The 25,368-nt window shown below is 42.0% G+C and overlaps 1 long non-coding RNA gene across 1 annotated transcript; it reads left to right on the top strand.

Annotated features, from left to right (window-relative positions):
• Positions 1-234: 234 nt before the first annotated feature.
• LOC139538320 (uncharacterized) lies at positions 235-16,241 on the top strand. The gene is made up of 2 exons (XR_011667705.1): positions 235-10,798; positions 14,086-16,241. It is a non-coding gene; the product is annotated as an uncharacterized lncRNA (long non-coding RNA).
• The last annotated feature ends 9,127 nt before the right edge of the window (positions 16,242-25,368 follow it).

Genomic DNA, 25,368 nt, shown 5'->3' on the forward strand with positions numbered 1-25,368 from the left:
GTTTAATTGGATTACCATATATGATGTCATATAGGGCGCGAACTCTGAAGTACGGTCTACTGTATTTCCCGAGATATGAAGGAGAGTCAGAAAGCGGTGTAGCGAAACATAATTCTACTTTTCAATTCACATTAAATCCATGCCTTACCTTTCGTTGTGGCTGGCAACTCGACATTCTTGGTCCGCATCTCAAATTGAGCGTAAATATCACAGTAATCACTAGCCAGTAACCACAAATGATTCAACAAACTTTTCTTCAAAAATATATTACACGATTGAATAATGCAACAATTCACAAACATGTATGCGAAGACAATTAAAGGGTTTATTTTCTCGTCTGTAGGCTACACTCATTACATTTTAGCGTCAAGGCAAAAGCAACATAGTTGCTATAACAACATGTCTTCATCAAGTAGCCTAACGTTAGCCTATAAAAAAATGAACGATTAACCCTCTCATATGAATATAAAAGTTCAGTAGGCTTATCTTACAACATTACAACAAAGCAAGGTTAATTTTGATCAATATCATGCAAATAATTACGTGTGTTAAAAGCGAATAGCAATTGAAAAAAAAAGTGGTATAAGTGAATTCACGACGAGCTGTTTTATATGGAAGCTCATTACCCACCAAAAAAACAACATATTACAATAACATGCCTCATGATTTGTCAACCTGCACAATTAGTCTGTGCTCCAGTCTGATCAACTGTAGCCTACTGATAATGAACCACAGCTGCAGGTAATCTTGAAACGCATATACCGATCTGGGCCAGGGGAAACGTAACATCACGTTTTTATAGCTTAACATGTGTATTTATAGCCTAAAACAGACCCATTTATTTGTGTTCTGAGAAAATGTGAACCTGATCAAATTTGGTTTATATTCACACTTCGGGTGGCTAGGCTAACTAGACCTTTTTAATCCAAAATGATTGACTGGAATGAATCAATAAAAACAATAGTGACGACATACTGTATGTTGATCTTTTTAATGACAGATGCAATGGCCTACAACATGCGACCCGTACAGCAAGCTCAGCCCTGTTAGTTTATGTCAGCTATTTCAAAAACATTACTCTGCTATTACCATTTATACTGTAGGAGTGTTGGCTCAATGAGACAATTCTGTTCACACCTCCCTGCTTCAAGGGAGGGAATGGTCGGGCCAGTGTCACGCGCTTCCTACAGAGGTAGAGGTCAAAGCGTACACAAGTTTACATTTGAGTAATATTTGAAGCCGAAGGTATTTTTACGAAATTCTAGTAAGTGTGAAGAGGCTGATATGACTAGGTTCACCCAGACATGCACAATGCTTTTTTAAAATTATAAACAATAAATGTAAGGCCAATTAATCATGTACAAGACAACATACAACATCGTTTTAGGCCTATATTATGGAAACTTGTTCCATAACAATTGATGTATTTATAAACTTGTGTTTTATGCATTGTGTGAGTCCTAAAACTTTGTATGACTTTTTTCCGACTTGGGGAACTAGGCCTAGAAAAAAACAATGCATCTCACCAATTAGCTACTTGAATTATGGAGGCAAAACAACAGCAAAAAGTTCGTGAAATCTTCGATTTGAAAGTAAGAAACTGGGCCTGTTCCTAGCCTCCATGGTTTTTTATAGATCACAGATAAAAATAAAAATAAACAGTTGGTGATTCGTTTGAAATAGTTCCCAAACAGCTACAAAATATAGCCTAGATTATATTTTATTGTGAAAATCATTCTTTGTAAGGACAAAAAGGAAAGGACAAAAAGTTATCACTGTTGCTAGGTGGAGTCCCCATTTTCATGTTCAGTAAGGGTGTGGCGTCAGCACTCCCATTTCATAACTTAAGACCTATAGCCTCTATACTCGGTCATCAGGTGCTTATGAACTTGCAAACTTGAAATAGACTACAAGAATGGTCTTAATATCTATGGATCCGGTAGATTTAAGAATAACTTGTCCAGGCAAATTGTCCATGGGACAATGCCTCAAGTCAGTCAAGTCACACTTCACAGTTTATACAGTCTAAACGAATAAACAGTTGAGTTAACATTGACGTGTAGGTTTTCAAACATGAAAACCACGATGGCGGGGATCAAGAAAATATGCGGACATCCTTTGCTCTAGATCTCACTCTCTAAAAACACCCTGTTTGTCTATCGGTTTTCTCTGTCTGTCTGTAGCCCAAATACTGATGAGTGCTAACTGAAACGACAGCGAGTGGAAATGAGCTAGAACTGAGAACATAAGCTCAACCCGGGGATCGGAAGAAGAGTTGGAATGTGATTGTTGGCCGAGCGTCTCGCTGTCTGTGGTCATGCGGCGGCGGTAATGACAAGGTGCGCGCAGCTGAATGCACAGGTGCCCATGTCGCGTGCCCGGCGTCCACCTGTTCCTAAGGCGCGCACTGGGGAGTGTGTGTGTGTGTGTAATGGTCTATAAAAAAAATGATATCATATGTATACCCTTTCATACACTATTGACGCATCCTCTTCAGATGGGGCCAGAGGGAGGCCCGTTATTGCAGCATCATAGTGACATACTTTAGGCCCTCTTGAAAAGTCATCTTGGATCGGATATCAAGCCAGCCAGGGGGATAGACAGGCAGTCAGACAGACAGACAAAAGGCCCTCTTGCACCATTCTCATTAGCATGTCAGACTCACTTAGTTGGAGGAGATACTGACCGGTGCGTGTACAAATGGAGTGTTGGCTTTTAACCTGGCGTTTTAATAAGTGACGTAAATCTGCTTTTTCAGTCAACATGATGCCTATTGTGCAATGGACACGCGGGTTATTAGGCTCACCTCTCCTCGTGCCCGTCCGTCCACCACGCAAGCAAAGGCATCTAATGGGTTTATGGCACATCAACAAATAATAAATACACATTTATCCACATCTCAATACTGCTATAGGCCTACAAAGTAAATAGCTGTTTATCAGCAGATACTGTCGCCATGTTGCACCTACAGAGCAGGAACAGGATCAGGGTACGGTTCCTCCAGTCCCTGTTCCCCTATCCTCTCATCTTGGAAAGCATTGGGGGTGGTGTCCGTGGAAGATAGGCCTATGTACACGTTCTATTGGCTTGTTGTGTGTTCGATGCGATCCATCACATTTCTGCAGGGTGAAACAGCATTGCTAACAACAGCAGCTTTAAAGCAACCATATAGAGACTGTCCTTCCTGACTGGTGGCGCATGCACTGTTCAAGTGTCTTAGATCTGTGTCTCGAGGCAACTTCATCTTACTGGCATACCTAGGATTAGAAAGTCCGAGTGATGCTGCTACCATGTCTAATATAGCTGGCTGGACCTATCTGCAGAAAATCCAATGCGTCACAAAATGATGCAAATTGTGTCACTTTGCGGAATTGAATAAACCGAAGCAGCTTTAAACAAATGAACGCATGCTATGCTGGGAGCAATACAGAAGCTTTGAGAAACGTGCATTTTGACTTGGCAGTTGTGTAATTCAATTGTAAAACCAGAATGTTACCAATGAAACACAATGATCAATTCATTATTAGGCTATTTCAACATTAGGCCAATCAATTAGTGTATTAGACCATTAGACATCTTAAACATACATGTAATTCCTGTTCAAGTTAAGGCACTTTTTATTCTCTTTGTGGGGAATAAAACCTGAAATATAATTTTATTTTGAAATAGAAAAATAAAATGCAGACCAAAATTAATCACTTGAACAATACAGAAAGCGAACCAGTGATAGGTGAAGTTGGTTAGAAATATTTTTGAAATATCGTCAGGTGTTAAAGGTCCCTTGGGACATGTCAGGAAGTAGCGTCACTAAACAAACAACACTTTCCGCCTTCCAAAGTTATTGAGCGTTCCATGAAAGGGCCTCCAGATCTGACAAGCAATATAACCGCGCCTACACCGAGCCCCAACGTATAAAAACAAAAGTTGGAGGGGACTTTGTCACACTGTAATGACTCTCATTACCATTGGCCCCGAAACCCTGGCTCAGTTTACTAGCCTCCTAGCAACAGCAGACAAAGCGGCAGGGTTTTAGTGGGCTCCGTCGGGGCCGGGCCGTCCTTTGATCTGTGCTAGTTGGAGAGCGGAGTCAGGGGAGTCGCAGCCCGAGCTCCCGGGGGCCGGGGCGCAGAGAGAGCGGACTGGCTGTCTTAGTTATACGAACTTCACAAGTCGCAGTCCATTGAAGGGGGAATTAGCTTTCACCGTAACAGTCAGACAGACAGAAAGACAGACAGACACACACATACAGGCTATCAATTATACAATTATTAGGATAAACATTTAAAAATCTAACATCTGACAATTTTCGTTATGGTCTATTGGGTATAAATTATTATTTGGCAGCCTACGAAATAGACAATGCAGACCGTGCAGTCACTTTTGGAACATTTTGTCTGCGGATGATTGCGCCGCCTCTCTCTCGTCTGTCTGTCTGTCTGTCTTCTCACAAACAATAGGCCTCTCCAAATGAAGTTAGTGATGGACCACATGTGCCAAAGCACTAAAGAGACTACTGCAGACTGACACCATATTTTATATTATGTAGGCCTAAATACAATTTGCAATAGAGATCTAACAATTCAAGCAGGTCTAGTAAGAAGCTAGTTATAAACGGGCCTATTACAAACGTGAACAAACGAAACAAACATAAATTATAGCCTATAGGCCTATGTATGAAATTGTGTTCATTTGGAAGACGATAACCTATTTTCTATTAAATAATAATCATTTATATAGGCCTATAAGCTACTATCAAACATTTGTACATTGAAGGAACATAGTAGGTAATTCGTTTTTTTTTCTCTCTTAAAATGCGTTCAAAAATCAAACACCAATTTCATTTTTATGTATATGTTTCAGCAATGGGTGGATTATTTTAAATCCTGTCTTCTCTCACACGGGCCCTTTCATGAATATAATACACATGAATCAAACAAATGTACTTTACCACTGTGACCTGCCCTCACACCCACAAGCCCATTACAAACATTTTGAATCAGGAGTCTTAATTAATAAAACATTCAATTCATTTAGGCTTAATTGTTCATCAATTTCAAAAAGCTTAATGAAAAGAAACATATACATTATGACTAGTTATTCATTCGTAAAAATACAAAATTAAAGGACAAAACGAAAACATCATCATTGTGTTCAAATACTTGTTTCCAAATGGAAATATTTCATAAAATATTCGCCCAAAAAAATCTCTGCAAAAATGTTGTCAAAGGAGAACAGTACCTCTACTCACTACCTACAGATGAAAATGAGAGAGACATGGGTATAGTCTTCTCAAGAGACTTCTTAGTATCTCAAAGAGTTGCTACTGAAAAATCCAAGCCTGCAGTAAATTGGGCTATATGTAGCCTAAGGAAATCTCAATATAGTCTAATTGAAGAGTTAACGAGTTAAATCACATTAAATGTAACACTGTATCATCAACTCATAATTATCATGCTACAAATGCCTCAAAATCATTGTAATTGTCAAACTGTGTGGCAAAGACTCCAGCGCCTACAACCTTAACGAGTCGTTTTATTGCGTGGGAATAATCTTTTGTTGAAATTAGTTTGTCACATATTGTCATTAGCACACTACTAAAACAATGAACTCGTTATTTGGGCATCCCCGGGCGGGAAATTAAGCGAATAAAACCGTCTTCTCCACCCGGGTCGCATCGATATTAATGGAAAAATATGTAAAACATTTCGTTTTAATTTTCCTCTGACACTGTTTTGCATACGTGCATGTTCTCTGCTGTGTCGCACGATCATAATTTATGAAAGCAATCTCGACCAACACATAACTGGGGCTATGAAAACAGTGCTCCCAGCCTAATAAATTCCTGTCTCCATTGTCTCCGTTTTGCTGAGGTTATAATCGTGTTAATTGTAATTTACTCTCTCTGGGAATACTAGCAAAATGTGTTTAAATAAATCTGTCAATGCGCTGGCTGAGAAGATTATGTCAATTCCATAATAGATATGTCTTGGAGAATTACACTAGATTGATAAACGGGAGTGATGGAGAGTCATTCAGGGTAATCTGCAAAGATGTGTCACTTAAATCAATTACAAGTCCCATTCCCAGATACTGTACCTCCCACCCCTCAATATTATAAAGTGAGTACTGAGTACCTATGCACATTGAGTTAACTTTCTATTGAATAGGTCAGGAAAAACAGATATTCGAAAATACATTCAAATACATGAAGTGAAACGGAGACAAAGTGTCAGTGGACACTAAAATAACAACCAGTAGTGACCTTAACAGTATGAAACAGTTTAAAGTATAGGCTAGGTAACATGGAGAGAGCAAGGTAACCCTAAAAGGAGCATTGATTTGGTTGACTAAACCTTAAGACAGGTCAGCGGCTGATACTCCTAACCTGATTAAGGTTAGTGCTGTATCCTGGAATTAAACGGAATCGCACTCAATTTCACTATAGTTACATTTCAAACAGAACGGATTCAAGGCTATGATGTTATTGTACTCAGACAGAAACAAAATTGCCCATCTCATAATATGGCAACGTTTCAGGTGGATCTCCACCTTGACCTGTAACTCGGGTCCACATGTCTGTAACAACGTCAACGGTGCATCTACAGTAGACACGAGAAGTAGGCCTATTTTTCATACGAGTACAATGTGATTTGATATGACAGTGTTGTGCTAGGAGAGTCCACTGAGTTTGATACCTGTTTGATACTTCCGGAGAAGTGGTGACAGAGGTGGAGAGTAGCCCCACCAGTGTGAGCCTTTCCTGGGTACAGACACAGGGCACAGACAGGTTAGCATGGAGCTCTGGTACAGACCACACACCCAGAGCCATTGGAAATGTCACTGTTGGTCTTTCCCACTGCTTCAGGGCACCCCGAGAATCAACGCACACCTTTAACATGTCAAACATGTTTGCTCTATTGTCAACACTCTTCTAAACAACTCAAGCTTCTAAACACACAGAACCTTGATTATGAGTGATATTCCAATTCGTATTTGAGGCTCTGAAACACATATAAATCCAGTCATAGCAAGCCTCCTGAACAGCCTGCACTTTTGCGCTATAAGAAATAACTGTAAGAAATAACAATTATTGAACTATTTGAACACATGCAGGTCTGCTTTTAAGACACCAACCTTCACACTTGAGTCCCTCTAAACTACACTAGCAGATTCACATTCAAGCTTCCCAAACACACACACACACGCACACTACTCAGGGGAAGTTCCCTGAGCCCGCTTGTGGGATAAACAGAAGTCAACTCCAAACGCTCCTGTCACCCAATCCTAGCGACTCAATAGCAGGTAGAAAATGAGATTGAGGCGAAAACAAATAGAACACCATGACAAAATCAAACTAAATGAGAGCGAAAGTTAAAATACGTGGGAAAGAGGGAGAGAGAGAGAGAGAGAGAGGGAGCGAGGGAGACGGGGATATACGTGGCCAAATGCCAAGGAGATGGCTTTTTGTTGGGGTCTTTGGCTGGGCACCGTGGTGGCTTCGATCTTTTTGTCTGGCTTTGGCCTTGCACAGACCTGAGAGCCTGCTGCAGACACAATAGATCTAACACACACACACACACAAACACACACACACACTGTATTGCCCTTTCATTACCATGGCCACTGATGGCACCATTAACAATTCAACACCTCCCCAATTATCCCTCAGTCCACACAGTCAGTCAGTTTCTGTGTCCCAAATGGCACCCTATTCCCTATGTATTGCACTACTTTTGACCTGTGCCCTATGGGCCCAGGTCAAAAGTAGTGCACTACATAGGGAACACGGTGCCATTTGGAATGACGGAAGAGAGACAAAGCCCTGGTTCTGACCTGCTGAAACAACATCAGTATTAACAGTTTCTGACTTTAAACTCACACCACTTCACTGTCACAAACACATGATAGAGTACCATTGAAGAGTTATTCGTATAATTTATAAAATTACTGCAAAGAGAGAAATATTAGATCTGGGCGTTTTTATTTGTTTTTGGACACGTTGACTGTTCCTTCTGTTTTGTGATTTTTTGTTTTTTTGTTGAAGGACACCGGTAGATGGAGAGAGCAGCAGTTAGAAAAGTACCCTAGAAGGAGAGAAGCAGAAACAAAGAAATATGGGAAATTGTTTATATTCGTTTAGAGATAACAGGTGAAAGGGTGTGTGTGTGTGTATGTTAGTACGTATTTGTATCTGTGTGTGTATGCCTCTCTGGTGCGGAGGTCAACGAGGGCCTGATGCCCAGTTCAATTGTATTCATATGGCCCTTCAAGGAGAACACTGGCTCTCAGTCCACACACAAAGACCCCTGCTTTACTGACAGGACTGAAACAAAATCTCAGATTGTTGCTTTAACTAAATGAATTGAGGCTCTTTAGCAAAGAGAGCTTTGATGTGGCGGAGCTTGGGGGCTGAGCGCTGAAGCCTGGGGCTGTGTGCGTGTGTGTCTGTTAGTGTGTGTGTGTGTGTGTGTGTGAGAGAGAGAGACATTGTGTGCATGTGTGTGTGTGCACACAGTGCTCAGCCTGCATGGAGGAACATCAGCATTTTGTTGTGTATGCTTAGCCTTTCCTATAGCTGCCTGGACCCTGGAGGTGGGTGAGCATCCTTCATGACCCAGAAGAGGCAGGGGGCATGGGCACACACACACACACAACACACACAGGCATGCACGCAAGCACACCGATATGCCCATGCCCAAACACGCACACCCACTGCCAAAAAAAGTGCCTGCACCCTTAGCGTAACCCTGGATGCTCTATTACCATGGAAACAACTGCAGTTCTTAAATGGCATTTTCACATCATCGTGCCAACCCGAACCGTACTGTGCTCTGGCTTGAATATTTGTTCTCAAATTGTCCTTTGCAGCCTGGTTCCAGCAACTATGGTGCATGCACAACCAGGCCAGCGCAGTGAAGTACAGCTCAGCTTGGCACGGTCAGTACTATGAAAAGGGTCAAAGAATATCCTCAACTATTCAAATGCATTTCATTGATCAACAATAATCAATTTAACTAACAAATCAACATCAACAAAACCTAGAATTCAAGTGACTTTAAACACCGGACATAATGTGGGAAGTTCATGACATGATAGTGCTTTGTACTAGCTGATTAATCTGTCTCGTCAGAGAGTTTGGCGTGGCCGGTGTTTCCCCATCTCCCCTCGCTTATCCCGGGGTATTCAGAAAAGTGACACTTTTCACTGCCTCTCAACTTTTCTTGTTTTTCTCTCCTCTCATGTGCCACTTCTCTATAGTTTCCTCCTCCCATCTCTTCTTCCTGAGCGTCTCACTTCCCCGTGACAGCTGCAGCTAGCATTTACGATGCTCCGAGCCTGCTTCACTGAGGGCATGTCGATCATACTGCCCCGGAGGTTGAAGGCATCCTGGAGAAGTGGTCAGTGGAGAGCACCGGAGAAGCCAGAGTCACAATAATATTTCCACTCTCAAGAAGTGTGAATTTGCTCACTTCCCTTCATGGATTTGAAAGGGATTCACTGGTATATGGAAACTCCCTCTAGCCCGTGCTTAAAACTAAGGAGAGAAGGAAAGTTTATTTGGGACACAATCAGAGAATACAGCTTTCCTCCTCACCTTCATCTGCACTGATTAGAAAAGACTGGACAGGTGAAAACAATATGGTGGGAGCTCATCGCTAGGCTGGCTTTCACCTGGTCATTTCATTTAGATTGGTGAAACGAAGTAGAGAAGTCAAGGAATTAAGGAAGACACAATGGGTCAGCACAGGCCTGCACAGTGGGTTGTCACTAGTTACCACAGCGACAAAGTCAAAATGATTTACATCTTAAAAATTCAAAAATCCTCCTTAGATTAAGGTTAGGCATAAAGTTAGCAGTGTTGTTGAGATCAGGGTTGAGGTTATGTTTAAAATCAGATTTTAAGAATATAAATGGCAGAAATAGGTGGGGTTTAGCCATAGTTTTAACTTTGCGGCTGTGGTGACTAGTAACCGAGGGTCAAACAGCTTGAGGTCTTGCTGATGTTGTTTCAAATTTGATGAACATCTGTGAGGTATAAGTTCACCACGAATAGAGAACACGGTGCTACTTTCAGTTCAAGGTCATAGGCACCTTTACCGAAAGGGTGTGTTTCCTTTATTCAATTATACTTCTTATGACAAAAGAGTTCACATAATCTCCAATTGAGATTAATGCATGATTTATACAAATGTCTTTGAGTTACACACTCACATCTTAATTTACCATTGGTGCCCAGAAACCACAGAGGAGAGTACAGAGGATCCTAACGCTGGACATTTGGGAAAGACTAGGGCCAGAAATAAGCCTGGGTATTTCTAACACACTGCCCATTTTGGGGCAACCACATAGGCCCATTGTTTCCCTTGAAGCCTACATTATTATAGCCAAGTAATGGTCATTCTGCATAAAACAAAACTAAACAAAACAATTTAGACAGGTACACTTGGCTAAAAAAGGAGCAGCCCATCTGGCATTCGTAGGAACTACCATATGGTTAGTTCATCCCTGCATTTGGGTATATTTACAATATATACAGTACCAGTCAAAAGTTTGGACACACCTTATCTTTATCTTTACATTGCGGAATAGTAGTTAAGACATCAAAACTATGGAATAACACACATGGAATCACGTCGTAACCAAAAAACTGTGAAACAAATCAAAATATTTTTTCTATTTCAGATTCTTCAAAGTAGCCACCCTTTGCCTTGATGACAGCTTTGCAGACTCTTGGCATTCTCTCAACCAGCTTCACCTGGAATGCTTTTCCACAGTCTTGAAGAAGTTCCCACATATGGTGAGCACTTGTTGGCTGCTTTTCCTTCACTCTGCGGTCCAACTCATCCCAAAGCATCTCAATTGGGTTGAGGTCGGGTGATTGTGGAGGCCAGGACATCTGATGCAGCACTCCATCACGATCCTTCTTGGTCAAATAGCCCTTACACAGCCTGGAGGTGTGTTGGATCAGGGTTCTGTTGAAAAACAAATGTTAGCCCAACTATGCGCAAATCAGATGGGATGGCGTATTACTGCAAAATGCTGGTTAAGTGTGCCTTGAATTCTAAATCACATACAGTGTCACCTGCAAAGCACCATCACACCTCCTCCTCCATGCTTCATGGTGGGAACCACACATGCGGAGATCATCTGTTCACCTACTCTGTGTCTTGCAAAGACACGGCGGTTGGAACCAAAAATCTCAAATTTGGACTCATCAGACCAAAGGACAGATTTCCACTGGTCTAATGTCCATTGCTCGTGTTTCTTGGCCCAAGCAAGTCTCTTCTTATTATTGGTGTCCTTTAGTAGTGGTTTCTTGGCAGCAATTCGACCATGACGGCCTGATTCACGCAGTCTCCTCTGAGCAGTTGATGTTGAGATGTGTCTGTTACTTGAACACTGTGAAGCATTTATTTGGGCTGCAATTTCAGAAAATTCCAGAAAATGATGTCATGACTTTAGAAGCTTCTGATAGGCTAATTGACAATATTTGAGTCAATTGGAGGTGTACCTGTTGATGTATTTCAAGGCCTACCTTCAAACTCAGTGCCTCTTTGCTTGACATCATGGGAAAATCAAAAGAAATTCGCCAAGACCTCAGAAAAAGATTTGTAGACCTCCACAAGTCTGGTTCATCCTTGGGAGCAATTTCAAAATGCCTGAAGGTACCACGTTCATCTGTACAAAAAATAGTACGCAAGTATAATCACCATGGGACCACGCAGCCATCAAACTGATCAGGAAGGAGACGCGTTCTGTCTCCTAGAGATGCACTTACCTTGGTGCGAAAAGTGCAAATCAATCCCAGAACAACAGCAAAAGACCTTGTGAAGATGCTGGAGGAAACAGGTACAAAAGTATCTATATCCATAGTAAAAAAGCCAGACTTCGGTTTGCAACTGCAGATGGAGAAATGTCCTCTCGTCTGATGAAACAAAAATAGAACTGTTCGGCCAAAATGATGTTATTATGTTATGTTATTATTATGTTACATTATGTTTGGAGGAAAAAAGGGGAGACTTGCAAGCCAAAGAACACCATCCCAAAAGTGAAGCACGGGGGTGGCAGCATCATGTTGTGGGGGTGCTTTGCTGCAGGAGGGGCTGGTACACTTCACAAAATAGATGGCATCATGAGGTAGGAAAATTATGTGGCTCTATTGAAGCAACATCTCAAGACATCAGTAGGCTTGGCTGTGTGCTTAGGGCCGTTGTCCTGTTGGAAGACAAACCTTCGTCCCAGTCTGAGGTCCTGAGTGCTCTGGAGCAGGTTTTCATCAAGGATCTCACTGTACTTTGCTCCGTTCATCTTTGCCACGATCCTGACTATGTTGTATGAGATGTTGTAGAAACATCTCAAGGATGATCAATGGAAACAGGATGCACCTGAGCTCAATTCCGAGTCTTATAGCAAAGGGGCTGAATACTTATGTAAATAAAGGTATTTTTGTTCATTTATTCGAATACATTTTCAAATATGTATTAAAACCTGTTTTTGCTTTCTCATTATGGGGTATTGTGTGTAAATTGCTGAGGATTTTTTTTATTTAATCCATTTTAGAGTAAGGTGGTTACGTAACAAAATGTGGAAAAAGTCAAGGGGTCTGAATACTTTCCGAAGGCCCTTTATATGTTTTATTTGTGTTTATTTTCTAGGAAATGTAGGTCTAACACATAGCAAAAAGTTGTACTTGTACAATGACCCGTAAAGTAGAGAGAAATTCAGCGTTACAGAATGTTCTAGAGTTTTGAACACTTGAAGACAAAACGGCAAACTATTCATTTTCCACATGCTATTTACAAGGATGAGAGGCATGACAAAAATAGATTACATTTTCTTTAAATGTACTGAAAACATTTGTGTAATATTTGGACCAAGCCCTAATGTCAGGCATAAGGAGGGAAAAAGCCACGAGAATTACCCCATTAGTTGTAGAAAATAACTTGTTACAGAGACCAAATATAAATCAATAAAGAGTTTTGACTGTGGCAGACCATATTATTCTGTGATGTGCATTTCATATTCCTGACTGTAGTTTTCCTCTTGCTTTGAAAATGCAGTAAAGTGTCCTCAGAGATGCCTTCATTGTAACTGCATATACTGTCATAACTCAAAGCTAGATATTGTCTGTTTTGCTGTAAAACACTATTCGGATCCTTCAAGGTACTATGATATTTCAACATCTTTATTTAACAGTAGTGACATTTCTAATCAGCTCATCAGCCAGTTATTTCACCAGCAACCTAAAATATCCGGAGCTGAGTTTGACAAACGAGGGTAAACATTTTTCTAAAACTAGACGGTATAAAGAAGAAGACATTTTGCTTGGCATTCAGAGTCAATAACGACTGGGGGTGAACAGGAAGAAACAAACGCCGCTGGGGCACAAGAAGAGAATAACTGCTCTCCGCTCAAACCCCTTAGAAGGCACACACTCACACACACACACACAGCAGGGCTGGGTAGGATGGGTCCCTCGGGCGATGCTTAGTGTAGGCAGGGCAGGGCAGGGGCAGCCTGGCAGAGAGAGGTATGGGGCAGATTGTGTATTACCCACTCTAGCTAGCCTCTCCCTCAACAGACAGACAGCCCACAGAGTCCTACACATAGGAACCAACCATGCACTAAATTAGCAACAATAATATTCTACACTTAATTTACCCCTCCACTCCACTCCACCCCATTCCAAACCCCAACCCCCCATACACTGTACTGACTCTGCAGTGCCACACTGGGGTGTATAAAGAAAGGACATTAACAATTAAGTGTGTTTGTGTGTTTGTGCATGCGTGTGGTGTGTGTGTGTGTACAAAGAGAGAGACAGTAAGTTGAAATGTCATAGAGCAGATATAGCCGATCCCTGGAAATTCACTGTCTAACAAAAACTATATGATATATGTTTGGTTCTTTTTATTTGTTTGCACATACTGTAATGACATAGTGTGAAGCATCTTGTAATGTGTATTTTAATGCACTTATGCACAGATGTCATCCAGTGAATTTTTTTATATTGTCTTATGGAATGACATGTTAATAAACACTAAAAATGTATCTTTCCCTGCTTCTGGTGCTCGTCAAATGAAGAAATGACTTCTGTAGCCGACTAGACCCTCTCCTGACTGGGGGAGAACTCCTCCTGCACGACCCGGACCTGTTTGGGATGGATCGCCTGCTTAGCTGTAAAGGGAAAATGACATTCAGTGCATACGGAAAGTATTCAGATCCTTTGACTTTTTCCACATTTTGTTACATTACAGCCTTATTCTAGAATTTATTAAATTGTTTTCCCCCCTCATCAATCTACACATAGTACCCCATAAATTACTAAGCGAAAACAGACGTTTAGACATTTTTGCAAATATATTACAAATAAAAATGGAAATATTACATTTACATAAGTATTCAGACCCTTTACTCACTACATTGTTGAAGCACCTTTGGTAGCGATATAGCCTTGAGTCTTCTTGGGTATGACGCTACAAGCTTGGCACACCTGTATTTGGGGAGTTTCTCCGATTCTTCTCTGCAGATCCTCTCAAGCTTTGTCAGGTTGGATGGGGAGCGTCGCTGCACAGCTATTTTCAGGTTTCTCCAGAGATGTTCGATTGGGTTAAAGTCCGGGCTCTGGCTGGCCAAATCAAGGACATTCAGAGAAGCCAGCTTTTAGAAGAGTCTTGTTGGTTCCAAACTTCTTCCATTTAATAATGATGGAGGCCACTGTGTTCTTGGGGACCTTCAATGCTGCAGCAATGTTTTGGTACCCTTCCCCAGATCTGTGCCTCGACTCAATCCTGTCTCGGAGCTCTAAGGACAATTCCTTCAACCTCATGGCTTGGTGTTTGCTCTGACATGCACTGTCAACTGTGGGACCTTATCTAGACAGGTGTGTGCCTTTCCAAATCATGTCCAATCAATTGAATTGACCACAGGTGGACTCCAATTCAAGTTGTAGAAACATCTCAAGGGTGATCAATGGAAACAGGATGCACCTGAGCTCAATTTCGAGTCTCATAGCAAAGGGTCCTAATACTTATGTAAATAAGGTATTTCAGATTTTTAGTTGTAATACATTTGACAAAATGTCTAAAAACCTGTTTTCACTTTGTCATTAGGGGGTATTGATGAGGATTTTTTAGAACATGTAATTCATTTTAGAACAAGGCTGTAACGTAATAACATGTGGAAAAAGGAAGAGGTCAGAATACTTTCTGAATGCACTTCAGCGCCTTTGGAAAGTATTCATACCCCTTGACTTATTCAACATTCTGTTGTGTTCCTTCAAATTGTTCATGTTCTCTCAAGTTGGATGTTGATCATTGCTTGACAGCCATTTTCAAGTCTTGCCATAGATTTTCAAGCCAATTTAAATCAAAATTGTAACTAGGCCACTCAGGAACATTCAATTTTGTCTTGGTAAGCGACTCCAGTGTATTTTTTGGCCTTGTGTTTGTAGGTTATTGTCCTTCTGAAATTTGAATTGGTCTCCCAGCGTCTTTTGGAAAGCAGACTGAAGCAGGTTTTGCTATAGGATGTTGCCTGTGCTTAGCTCTATTTATTTTCTTGTTTCTTTTCATCCTAAAACACTCCCTAGTCCTTGCTGATGACATAACACAATGCAGTCACTACCATGCTTGAAACTATGAAGAGTGATGTGTTGTGGTGGATTTGCCACAAACATAACTCTTTGTGTTAAGGACAGAAAGTCATTTTCTTTGCCACATTTTTACAGTTTTACTTTAGTGCCTTATTGCAAACAGGATGCATGTTTTATAATATGCTTTATTCTGTACAGGCTTCCTACTTTTCACTCAATTAGGTTAGTATTGTGGAGTAACTGCAATGTTGTTGATCCATACTCAGTTTTCTCCTATCACAGCCATTTAACTGTTTTTAAAGTCACCATTGGCCTCATGGTGAAATCCCTGAGCGGTTTCCTTCCTCTCCAGCAACTAAATCTTTGTAGTGACTAGGTATATTGATACACCATCCAAAGTGTAATTAATAACTTCACCATGCTCAAAGGGATATTCAATGTCTGCTTTAAAAAAAATCAATTTACCAATAGGTGCTCGTCTTTGTCAGACATTGGAAAAACTACGTGGTATTTGTGGTTGAATCTGGTACATGTTGGTGCTATTGAAAATACTTCTTAATAAATGAATCATAATAATTTTACCATGTTTGTTTTAATCAGTAAACACCAGATATACAGTGAACTGTAAAATAAAATGTCACGAATATTTTTGTAGAGACTTTTATATTGTTTTATTGGAAGGTAGCCATCCATGAGCCGCTCTTTCTCTGGCGACCGAGGGGTCAGTGCCCAGTCGGTGTGCATGTGTGGCCGTTAGCCCCACGTTCAGCCGGTGTGTGTCTGTTCGACCGTTGTGTGTGTTTTTAGTCGGTGTGTGCAGTCGTTGGGCCCCTTTGTTCAGTAGATATGTGTGTTCGACCGGTATGTGTGTGTGCAGTCGGTTTGTGTGTCTGGCCATTCTGCGTGTGCGTGTTCCGTCAGGGTCTCTCAGCCTGAGGAGTGTATCGAAGGTACACTGCAGGGCGGGAGGAAGTGATGCATCACAGGTATCATGTGGTGTCCCCTCCATTTTGTCCCTGAGCAGCTCCATATCTTGGTTGTACCTCGGCTGTGGAGGAGAAACTTTGCTCCACGCTTAGTTACACTTAAAGCTGAGCCTAAACACGTCTGTAACAGAACCCGACTGCTACTAAACAGGCATGCGAGAGCTCGAAGAAGGCAGGCAGGAAGAGGGCATGCACACACACACACAATTAACTCGACAGCAATTTAGAAACACTTAATTAAAACCATGCTATGACGTAGTAATATTGTAATAATTCAGCTGCCAAATTGTAATGTAAAAGCATTCTCACTGGATTAAAAAGATAATGATTCAAATCAGATCAATTCCATATCTCTGTTTTCCCAAACTCTAAAAAATATCATTATTCTCCCCGAGTCCAAGTAATCCCCAACCTTCCAATCAAGACAATGCTAGAAGATTGAGAAACACCACCTTTTTCGCCCCTGTCTGTCTGCATTTCACAACTAAGGAGTTAAACCCATTCTGACACAATCCACATTTTCCCCATTTTCCCTATGAGTCCTCAGAGTTACTTCTCAGAATGAACGCACGACAGTCTGAGCTGGCATAGTCTAATGTACATTTACGGATCAAACTTAGTGATAGATTAAGGTTATGAAACGTCTTAGGAGAGCAACAGGCCCTGGCAATAGCCTGCAGGATCTCATCACAATAGGTCTTAGCTCTGTCTCCCACCACAAATCCTTCAAGGTAGCACAGGAGAGAAGAGGAGAGAAGAAAAAGATTAGCTAAATAAAAAAGGAGATAGTAACACTCTAAAAACAATAACAGGGCTATATACAAGGAGTACCAGTACCGAGTCAATGTGCAGGGGTACGAGGTAGTTAAGGTAATTGAGGTAATACAGTATGTACATTTAGGTAGGGGTAAAGTGAAAGGCAATCAGGATATATAATAAACAGAGAAGCAGCAGCCCGTGTGAAGAGTGTGAAAGTGTGTCTGTGTGAGTGTGTGTTTGTCCGGCGTCAATATGCATGTGTATGTGTGTTTTCTGCATGTGAGCTCATGCTGTGTGTGTGTGTGTGTATATGTCAGTGTAGTATGTGTGAGTGCATGGATAGAGCCAGTACAAGAGAGTCAGTGCCACATTTCTTTAGATAAATTAATGTATAATGAAGGGGGTAAATGTAAATAGTCCGGGTAGATGAACTGTTCAGCAGTCTTATGGGTTGGGGGTAGAAGCTGTTCAGGAGCCTTTTGTTCACAGACTTGGCGCTCCAGTACCCTTTGCCGTGCTGTAGCAGAGAGAACGGTCTATGACTTGGGTGGCTGGAGTGAAAAAATGTTGGGCCTTCCTCTGACACCGCCTGGTATAGAGATCCTGGATGTTCAGGAGGGAGTTGGCGGGGAGTTCGGCCCCAGTGATGTACTACCCTCTGTAGCGCCTTGCGGTTGGATGCGGAGCACTTACTATACCAAGCGGTGAAGCAGTCAAGTTGCTCTCATTGGTGCAGCTGTAGAACTTTTTGAAGATTCGAGGGACCATGACAAATCTTTTTAGCCTCCTGAGGGGGAAGAGGCGTTGTCATGCACTCTTCACGACTGTGTTGGTGTGTTTGGACCATGATAGGAACATGAAGCTCTCAACCCGCTCCACTACAGCCCCATTCCATGTGAATGGGAGCGTTTTCAGCACTTAGGGCTGTCCATGTTGGGTAAACAGCCTAAGGAGGAGTCCTTGCTCCCATGTCTGAATTGTGTGTGTGTGTGTGTTTCTTCCCATCCAGGGATAGACCCGCAGGGGGGGGGTCAGTTCTTTCACAACAACAGAATATGCATCCTTCCCTCTTCTGCCACCTGTTCTGGTGTTGGCGGGGTTAACAATGTGTGTGTGTGTGTGTATGTGTGTGAGTGTTTCCCCTCTTTACCACCCATTCTGGCACTTCCACAGTTAAAGACGAGGGACGGGAGTGTGTGTGTGTGTGTGTGTGTGTGTCTAATGACGGGAGAGTGATAGAGCAAACCCACAGACAGGGTGACTCAGGTCCCCTCACTCACGCCCCATTGGCTCTCCCAAAACGCATCACTCCTGCCCTTCAACAAATCCCAGACTGCCATGTGGTGCTGGCCTCCCATTGGAGGATTGCTATTTAGCAAAGTGCTCTCAGGCGAATCATGGGCAGGGTCCCTGGGACGTGAGTGAAATACTATTTGAAAAAAGCATCGAATTTCCACTGAGATTTGGATAAATGTTTTCTCTCTTTTCTTCTGCTGCTGATTTTTTACAGTTAAAGGAGAATTTCACCGATGAAAGGTGGCAAAATAATGCTTTGCCACCGAAACAGTTTTGTCAAAGCACAGAAAAGGCGGCCATTTTACAGTAAAGACAGTAGGACTCAAAAACAATACACAGGCACAAAATGGACAATTTCAGGAACAACTTCCCTGGGCCTGGGATAGAATGGACTAGTCGGCCCTGATACGGCAGCGTGTGTGTATGTCTGAGAAAAGTAATTACAATCAGCCCCACCTGGCACATTACTGAGCAGCAACCTGGGGAGTCTCTCTCTCTCTGTATGTGTGTGTGTGTGTGTGTGTGTGTGTGTGTGTGTGTGTGTGTGTGTGTGTGTGTGTGTGTGTGTGTGTGTGTGTGTGTGTGTGTGTGTGTGTGTGTGTGTGTGTGTGTGTGTGTGTGTGTGTGTGTGTGTGTGTGTGTGTGTGTGTGTGTGTGTGTGTGTGTGTGTGTGTGTGTGTGTGTCTCAGAGCGACATGGGGAGTCCACTCACGGACAACTGACTTAGCAAATAAAAACAAATGCCAAGCAATTTTCCCTTGCCTCCCTTTCAGTTTGAAAATATCCTACTAATCCACTACAACTGAATATTCCTCTATTCCATCAACTGTTATTTCTCATTAAATATAACACTCAAACAGACCAGAACAATTTTTGCAAAACAAAATTACTGTGTGCAAGATTGTAATGGATCATAATATACACCATGTAATAAATTATTATTTCAATAATTAACCTGTGAAGCCCATGAGAGCTCCCTCCGTGGCCAGCTGTTGTAGACCTCCGTCCTTGTAGTCTATCTAGACCAGGTCTATGGCTTGTAGACTGAAGGCTTTGGTCATTACCACCACCTTATGACGGACATACAGCAGCTCCCTGGCATCCTTGGTCCGCGTCGCACCTGGTAGGAGGGAGACACATGGAGAATTAATATATTATGTTTAGATTGGCCAGTTCACGTTAAATGTACTTTTTCCTCTCCTCTTTTCTCAGCTGAGAACTCCGTGACCTAAATAGTCACCAGAGGGTCCGTTCGATAGTATTCTCCCGAATGGCGCAGCGGTCTAAGGCGGCGCAGCGGTCTAAGGCGGCGCAGCGGTCTAAGGCATTGCATCGCAGTGCTAGAGGCATCAACTACAGACCTGGGTTCGATCACAGGCTTTGTCGCAGCCCACCGTGACCAGGAGACCCATGAGGCGGTGTACAATTGTCCCAGCGTCATCCGGGTTAGGGGAGGGCTTGGCCGGCCGGGATGTACTTGTCCCATCGCGCTCTAGTGACACCTTGTGGCGGGCCGGCCACATGCAAGCTGACTTCAGTCGCCAGTTGTACGGTGTTTCCTCTGACGCATTGGTGCGGCTGTCTTCCGGGTTAAGCAAGGAGTGTGTCAAGAAGCAGTGCGGGTGGAAGAGTTGTGTTTTGGAGGATGCAATGCTCTCTATCTTCACCTCTCCCGAGTCCATACGGGAGTTGCAGCGATGGGACAAGACAGTAACTTCCAATTGGGGAGAAAAAGGGGTAAAAGTTTTTTTTTAAAGTTTTTAAAAAAGGGGATGGAAAATTAACAATATTGCATAAGCACTTTTTTAAATGTCTTCCAAGAAATTCCACAAAGTTTTCAACAGTGATACTCGAATCACAGAGAAAGGTTATGACCACTTCCGTTTGAATATTCGAGAAAGGTGTTTTTGATGTAATTAAAACAAATCTTATAGTTTTGATTTCCCCATTCAAAATGAAGGGAATGCACATGCTACATAAGTGATAATGCCCTCGAAGCCAGTGTTTGGAGGACATATTGACAGGGGTGGTGATAGGCCTGAGACGAAGACAAGGGCTGGCAAACTGTGCCAATATATCCTCCAAGCACCGGCTTTGAGGGCATTATCACTTTTATACAATGGGTTGCCAACATATTCAAATAATGATTGACATATTTAAAAAAATAAATAATAATTATTCATACTATTTCATCCTTCCATAAGATATAGTCCCAACACAAATCTAGGGTTGATACCCAAGCCGGATGGTCGTTCGGTCTATCGGTTCAGTTGCCAGAGACACGACCCAGTCATTCGTTCTGAATGTTCCATTGCCATACTGGCTGGCAACATTCTTATCCCTTGCTTGCTAGCTAGTCAACTACGGCTAACTTACAGTCGCGTACAGAGGGCAGAATACCAGCAAAGTGGCTGCATTTGCATTTGTTTAAGCTGTTTCCTAGTGACATTTATTTGGATACATCCATAACAATGAGCTAATGAGGCGATTTTGTCCAGCATAGGAAATGTGCTCAATCGTCAGGACACTGTTGTTTAGAGGAGCTTGCCAACAACACAGCTAACACAATCACTTCAAATTGAAGCTGGAAAGACTGCAAAACTAGCTGCACTTGTTTCTTTTGACCTTTTTTTCAATTGACATTTCTTTGTACACATTCCATAAAAATGATGCAAGCTGATTCATGATTTCAACTGGCTGAGAAACGCTGCCTGCATGTCCGTCCGTCTTATCCCGACTCCCGACACGTTCATTACTATGGGACAACTGGAGATCGAATTTGAATATTGTTGCAAATGTCGGAGAGACAGACAAGGTTTATACAATTCTCCGCAGTTGAAAACTGTGAGATAATGTTTAGATGCTTTTTATAGTGGAGATCAAGTTTATAAATTGCTTGGCTGGGCTGATGACACAGTGGATTGCGCAATCAGATGGAACAGAGTAAATAGGCATTTTAACGTAATAAAACAGCTAATAATTCATCCTTACTCAAATCAAATCAAATTCTATCGGTCACATACACATATTTAGCAGATGTTATTGCCGGTGTAGCGAAATGCTTGTGTTCCAACAGTGCAGTAGTATCTAACAATTCACAACAATACACACAAATCTAAAGTAAAATAATGGAATTAGGAAATATATACATATTAGGACGATCAATGTCGGAGTGGCATTGACTAAAATACAGTAGAAAATAATACAGTATATACATATGAAATGAGTAAAGCAGGACAGTATGTAAACATTATTAAAGTGACTAGTGTTCCATTATTAAAGTGGCCAGTGATTCTATCTCTATGTATATAGGGCAGCAGCCTCTAATGTGCAGGGTTGAGTAACTGGGTGGTAGCCGGCTAGTGATGGCTATTTAACAGTCTGATGGCCTTGAGATAGAAGCTGTTTTTCAGTCTCTCGGTCCAAGCTTTGATGCACCTGTACTGACCTTGCCTTCTGGATGGTAGCGGGGTGAACAGGCCGTGGCTCGGGTGGTTGATGTCCTTGATGATCTTTTTGGCCTTCCTGTGACATCTGGTGGTGTAGGTTTCCTGGAGGACAGGCAGTATGCCCCCGGTGATGCGTTGGTCAGACCACACCACCCTCTGGAGAGGCCTGCGGTTGCATGCGGTGCAGTTGCCATACCAGGCGGCGATACAACCCGACAGGATGCTCTCAAATGTGCATCTGTAAAAGTTTGTGAGGGGCTTAGGGGCAAAGCTGAATTTCTGTGTGGGTGGACTATTTCAGGTTGTCACTGATGTGTACTCCGAGAAACTTGAAGCTTTTCATCTTCTCTACTGCGGTCCCATATATGTGTATAGTGGCGTGCTTTCTCTGCTGTCTCCTAAAGTCCACGATCAGCTCCTTTGTTTTGTTGATGTTGAGGGAGAGGTTATTTTCCTGGCACCACAGCCTTGTGAGGGTTAACGCTTAAATGTCTTACTCATGTCGGCAATGGAGAACAAGAGCCCCCAGTCCTTGGGAGCGGGCTGCGTCGTTGGCACTGTGTTATCCTCAAAGTGGGCGAAGAATGTGTTTAGCTTGTCCGGAAGCAAGACGTCGGAGTCCACGACGTGGCTTGTTTTCCCTTTGTAATCCGTGATTGTCTGTAGACCCTGTAGACCCTCTCGTGTCTGAGCCGTTCAATTGCGACACCATTTTGTCTCTGTACTGACGTTCTGACTGTTTGTTTGCCTTACGGAGGGAATAACTACACTGTTTGTATTAAACTATATTCCCAGTCACCTTGCCATGGTTAAATGCTTTCTTAAGCAGAGACGGAAAGCAAAGTGTGTAAATAGTGACAAAGCTATAGATATTTAGCCACCGTTAGGAGAGAAAATAGATAGCGTACGCTGGATGAATCCGACTGTAACACACTGTTATTGACAGACAACTGGGCCCGGTTTCCCGATAGCGATGGAACTTAGGTTTATGAGTGTGTTAACTTCTTTGGGGTAGGGGGCAATATTTTCACGTCTGGATGAAAAGCGTGCCCAGAGTAAACTGCCTGCTACTCAGGCCCAGATCCTAGGATATGCATATTATTAGTAGATTTGGATAGAAAACACTCTGAAGTTTCTAAAACTTTTTGAATGATGTCTGTGAGTATAACAGAACTCATATGGCAGGCAAAAACCTGAGAAAAAATCCAACCAGGAAGTGGGAAATCTGAGGTTTGTAGGTTTTCAACTCTTTGCTTATCCAATATACAGTGGAAATGGGGTCATGTTGCACTTCCTAAGGCTTCCACTAGATGTCAACAGTCTTTAGAACCGTGTTTGATGCTTCTACTGTGAAGTGGGGGCGAATGAGAGGAGATTGAGTAAGGTCTCTTCCAGAGTGCCACGAGCTGACCATGCGCTGACCATGCACGTTCATGTGAGAGTTAGCTGCGTTCCATCGCATTTCTGAAGACAAAGGAATTCTCCGGTTGGAACATTATTGAAGATTTATGTTAAAAACATCCTAAAGATTGATTCAATACATCGTTTGACATGTTTCTACGGACTGTAACGGAACTTTTTGGACTTTTCGTCCGTACTTTTCTCTGGACTTGCACGCGCATCGTGAATTTCGATTGTGTACTGAACGCGCGAACAACAAGGAGGAATTTGGACATAAATGATGGACATTATCGAACAAAACAAACATTTATTGTGGAACTGGGATTCCTGGGAGTGCATTCTGATGAAGATCATCAAAGGTAAGTGAATATTTATAATGCTATTTCTGACTTATGTTGACTCCAACATGGCGGATATCTCTTTGGGTTGATTTGTCGTCTGAGCGCCGTACTCAGATTATTGCATGGTGTGCTTTTTCCGTAATAAAAAAAAATAATCTGACACAGCGGTTGCATTAAGGAGAAGTGGATCTAAAATTCAATGCGTAACACTTGTATTTTCATCAACATTTATGATGACTATTTCTGTAAATTGATGTGGCTCTCTGCAAAATCACCAGATGTTTTGGAACTACTGAACATGACGCGCCAATGTAAACTGAGATTTTTGGATATAAATATGAACTTTACCGAACAAAACATACATGTATTGTGTAACATGAAGTCCTATGAGTGTCATCTGAAGATCATCAAAGGTTAGTGATGAACTTTATCTATATTTCTGCTTTTTGTGACTCCTCTCTTCGTCTGGAAAAATGGCTGTGTTTTTCTGTGAATAGGCACTCACCTAACATAATCGTCTGGTTTGCTTTCGTCGTAAAGCCTATTTGAAATCGGACACTGTGGCTAGATTTACAACAAGTGTATCTTTAAAATGGTGTAAAATACATGTATGTTTGAGGAATTTTAATTGTGGGATTTCTGTTGTTTTGAATTTGGCGCCCTGCAGTTTCACTGGCTGTTGACGAGGTGAGACGCTACCGTCCCACATACCCTAGAGAGGTTAATAATGCATCTTTCCTACAGTGGCAGAAGATGTAACATGCATTCCCAAAAACACCTCTCAGAGAGAACTTTCGCTAAGTGCGTCGTTGAGGCATGTGTCAATACTGCTCTCAGATTCGCGTCCTCCCTTTCCAATCTTACCTTAACAATAGAATTTTCCCACAATACTGACGACGGATCAACTCCGAGAGCAATAAATCATCTATGGCTACAAATATTGTGGCGGCTTATTCTATTGCTTACCCTATAATAATGAACTAAATCAATATTTGGCACATCATTGAGCACATGTTACACATCATGAAATATATTGAGGTAGTGTACAAAATGGCTAAATACAACTAAATTAAATTAACACAAAATATATTTCACTATGATTTAAATATATAGGTCTATGTGGCCTATACCGTATTTATCTTTCGCAGTCATCTCGGTTTTCCTTTGAAGCGTCTTTATCATATCCTTCGCTTGTTACACAAAGAAATGGGCAGCTTTGTATTTGTCTTCAGTCACATTCGTTCTGAAGTTATCAGCGGTCACAGACAGATGAACATCTTGATTTTGTGTTTAGCAGAGATCTTCTGTGTATAAAGTGACGTGGAAGGGCCTAAAAAGCAACTAACAACGTACTTAGCTATTCTACGAGTGGTCTGAGGCAGTCGTTAAATAACAAGTGTTTTCAGGAGCAACTTTAATAACAATGGTTTTGGGAAACAGCTCGGAGATGTAACAATGCTCCTACAAAGGTTCTAACGCTGAACGTAGCCTTATTAAGATGCTTTTGGGAAACCTGGCCGTGGGCCGTGAGTGTGTGTGTA

The sequence above is a fragment of the Salvelinus alpinus genome, chromosome 14, assembly GCF_045679555.1.
Source record: "Salvelinus alpinus chromosome 14, SLU_Salpinus.1, whole genome shotgun sequence".
In the NCBI taxonomy this organism is placed as follows: Eukaryota; Metazoa; Chordata; class Actinopteri; order Salmoniformes; family Salmonidae; genus Salvelinus; species Salvelinus alpinus.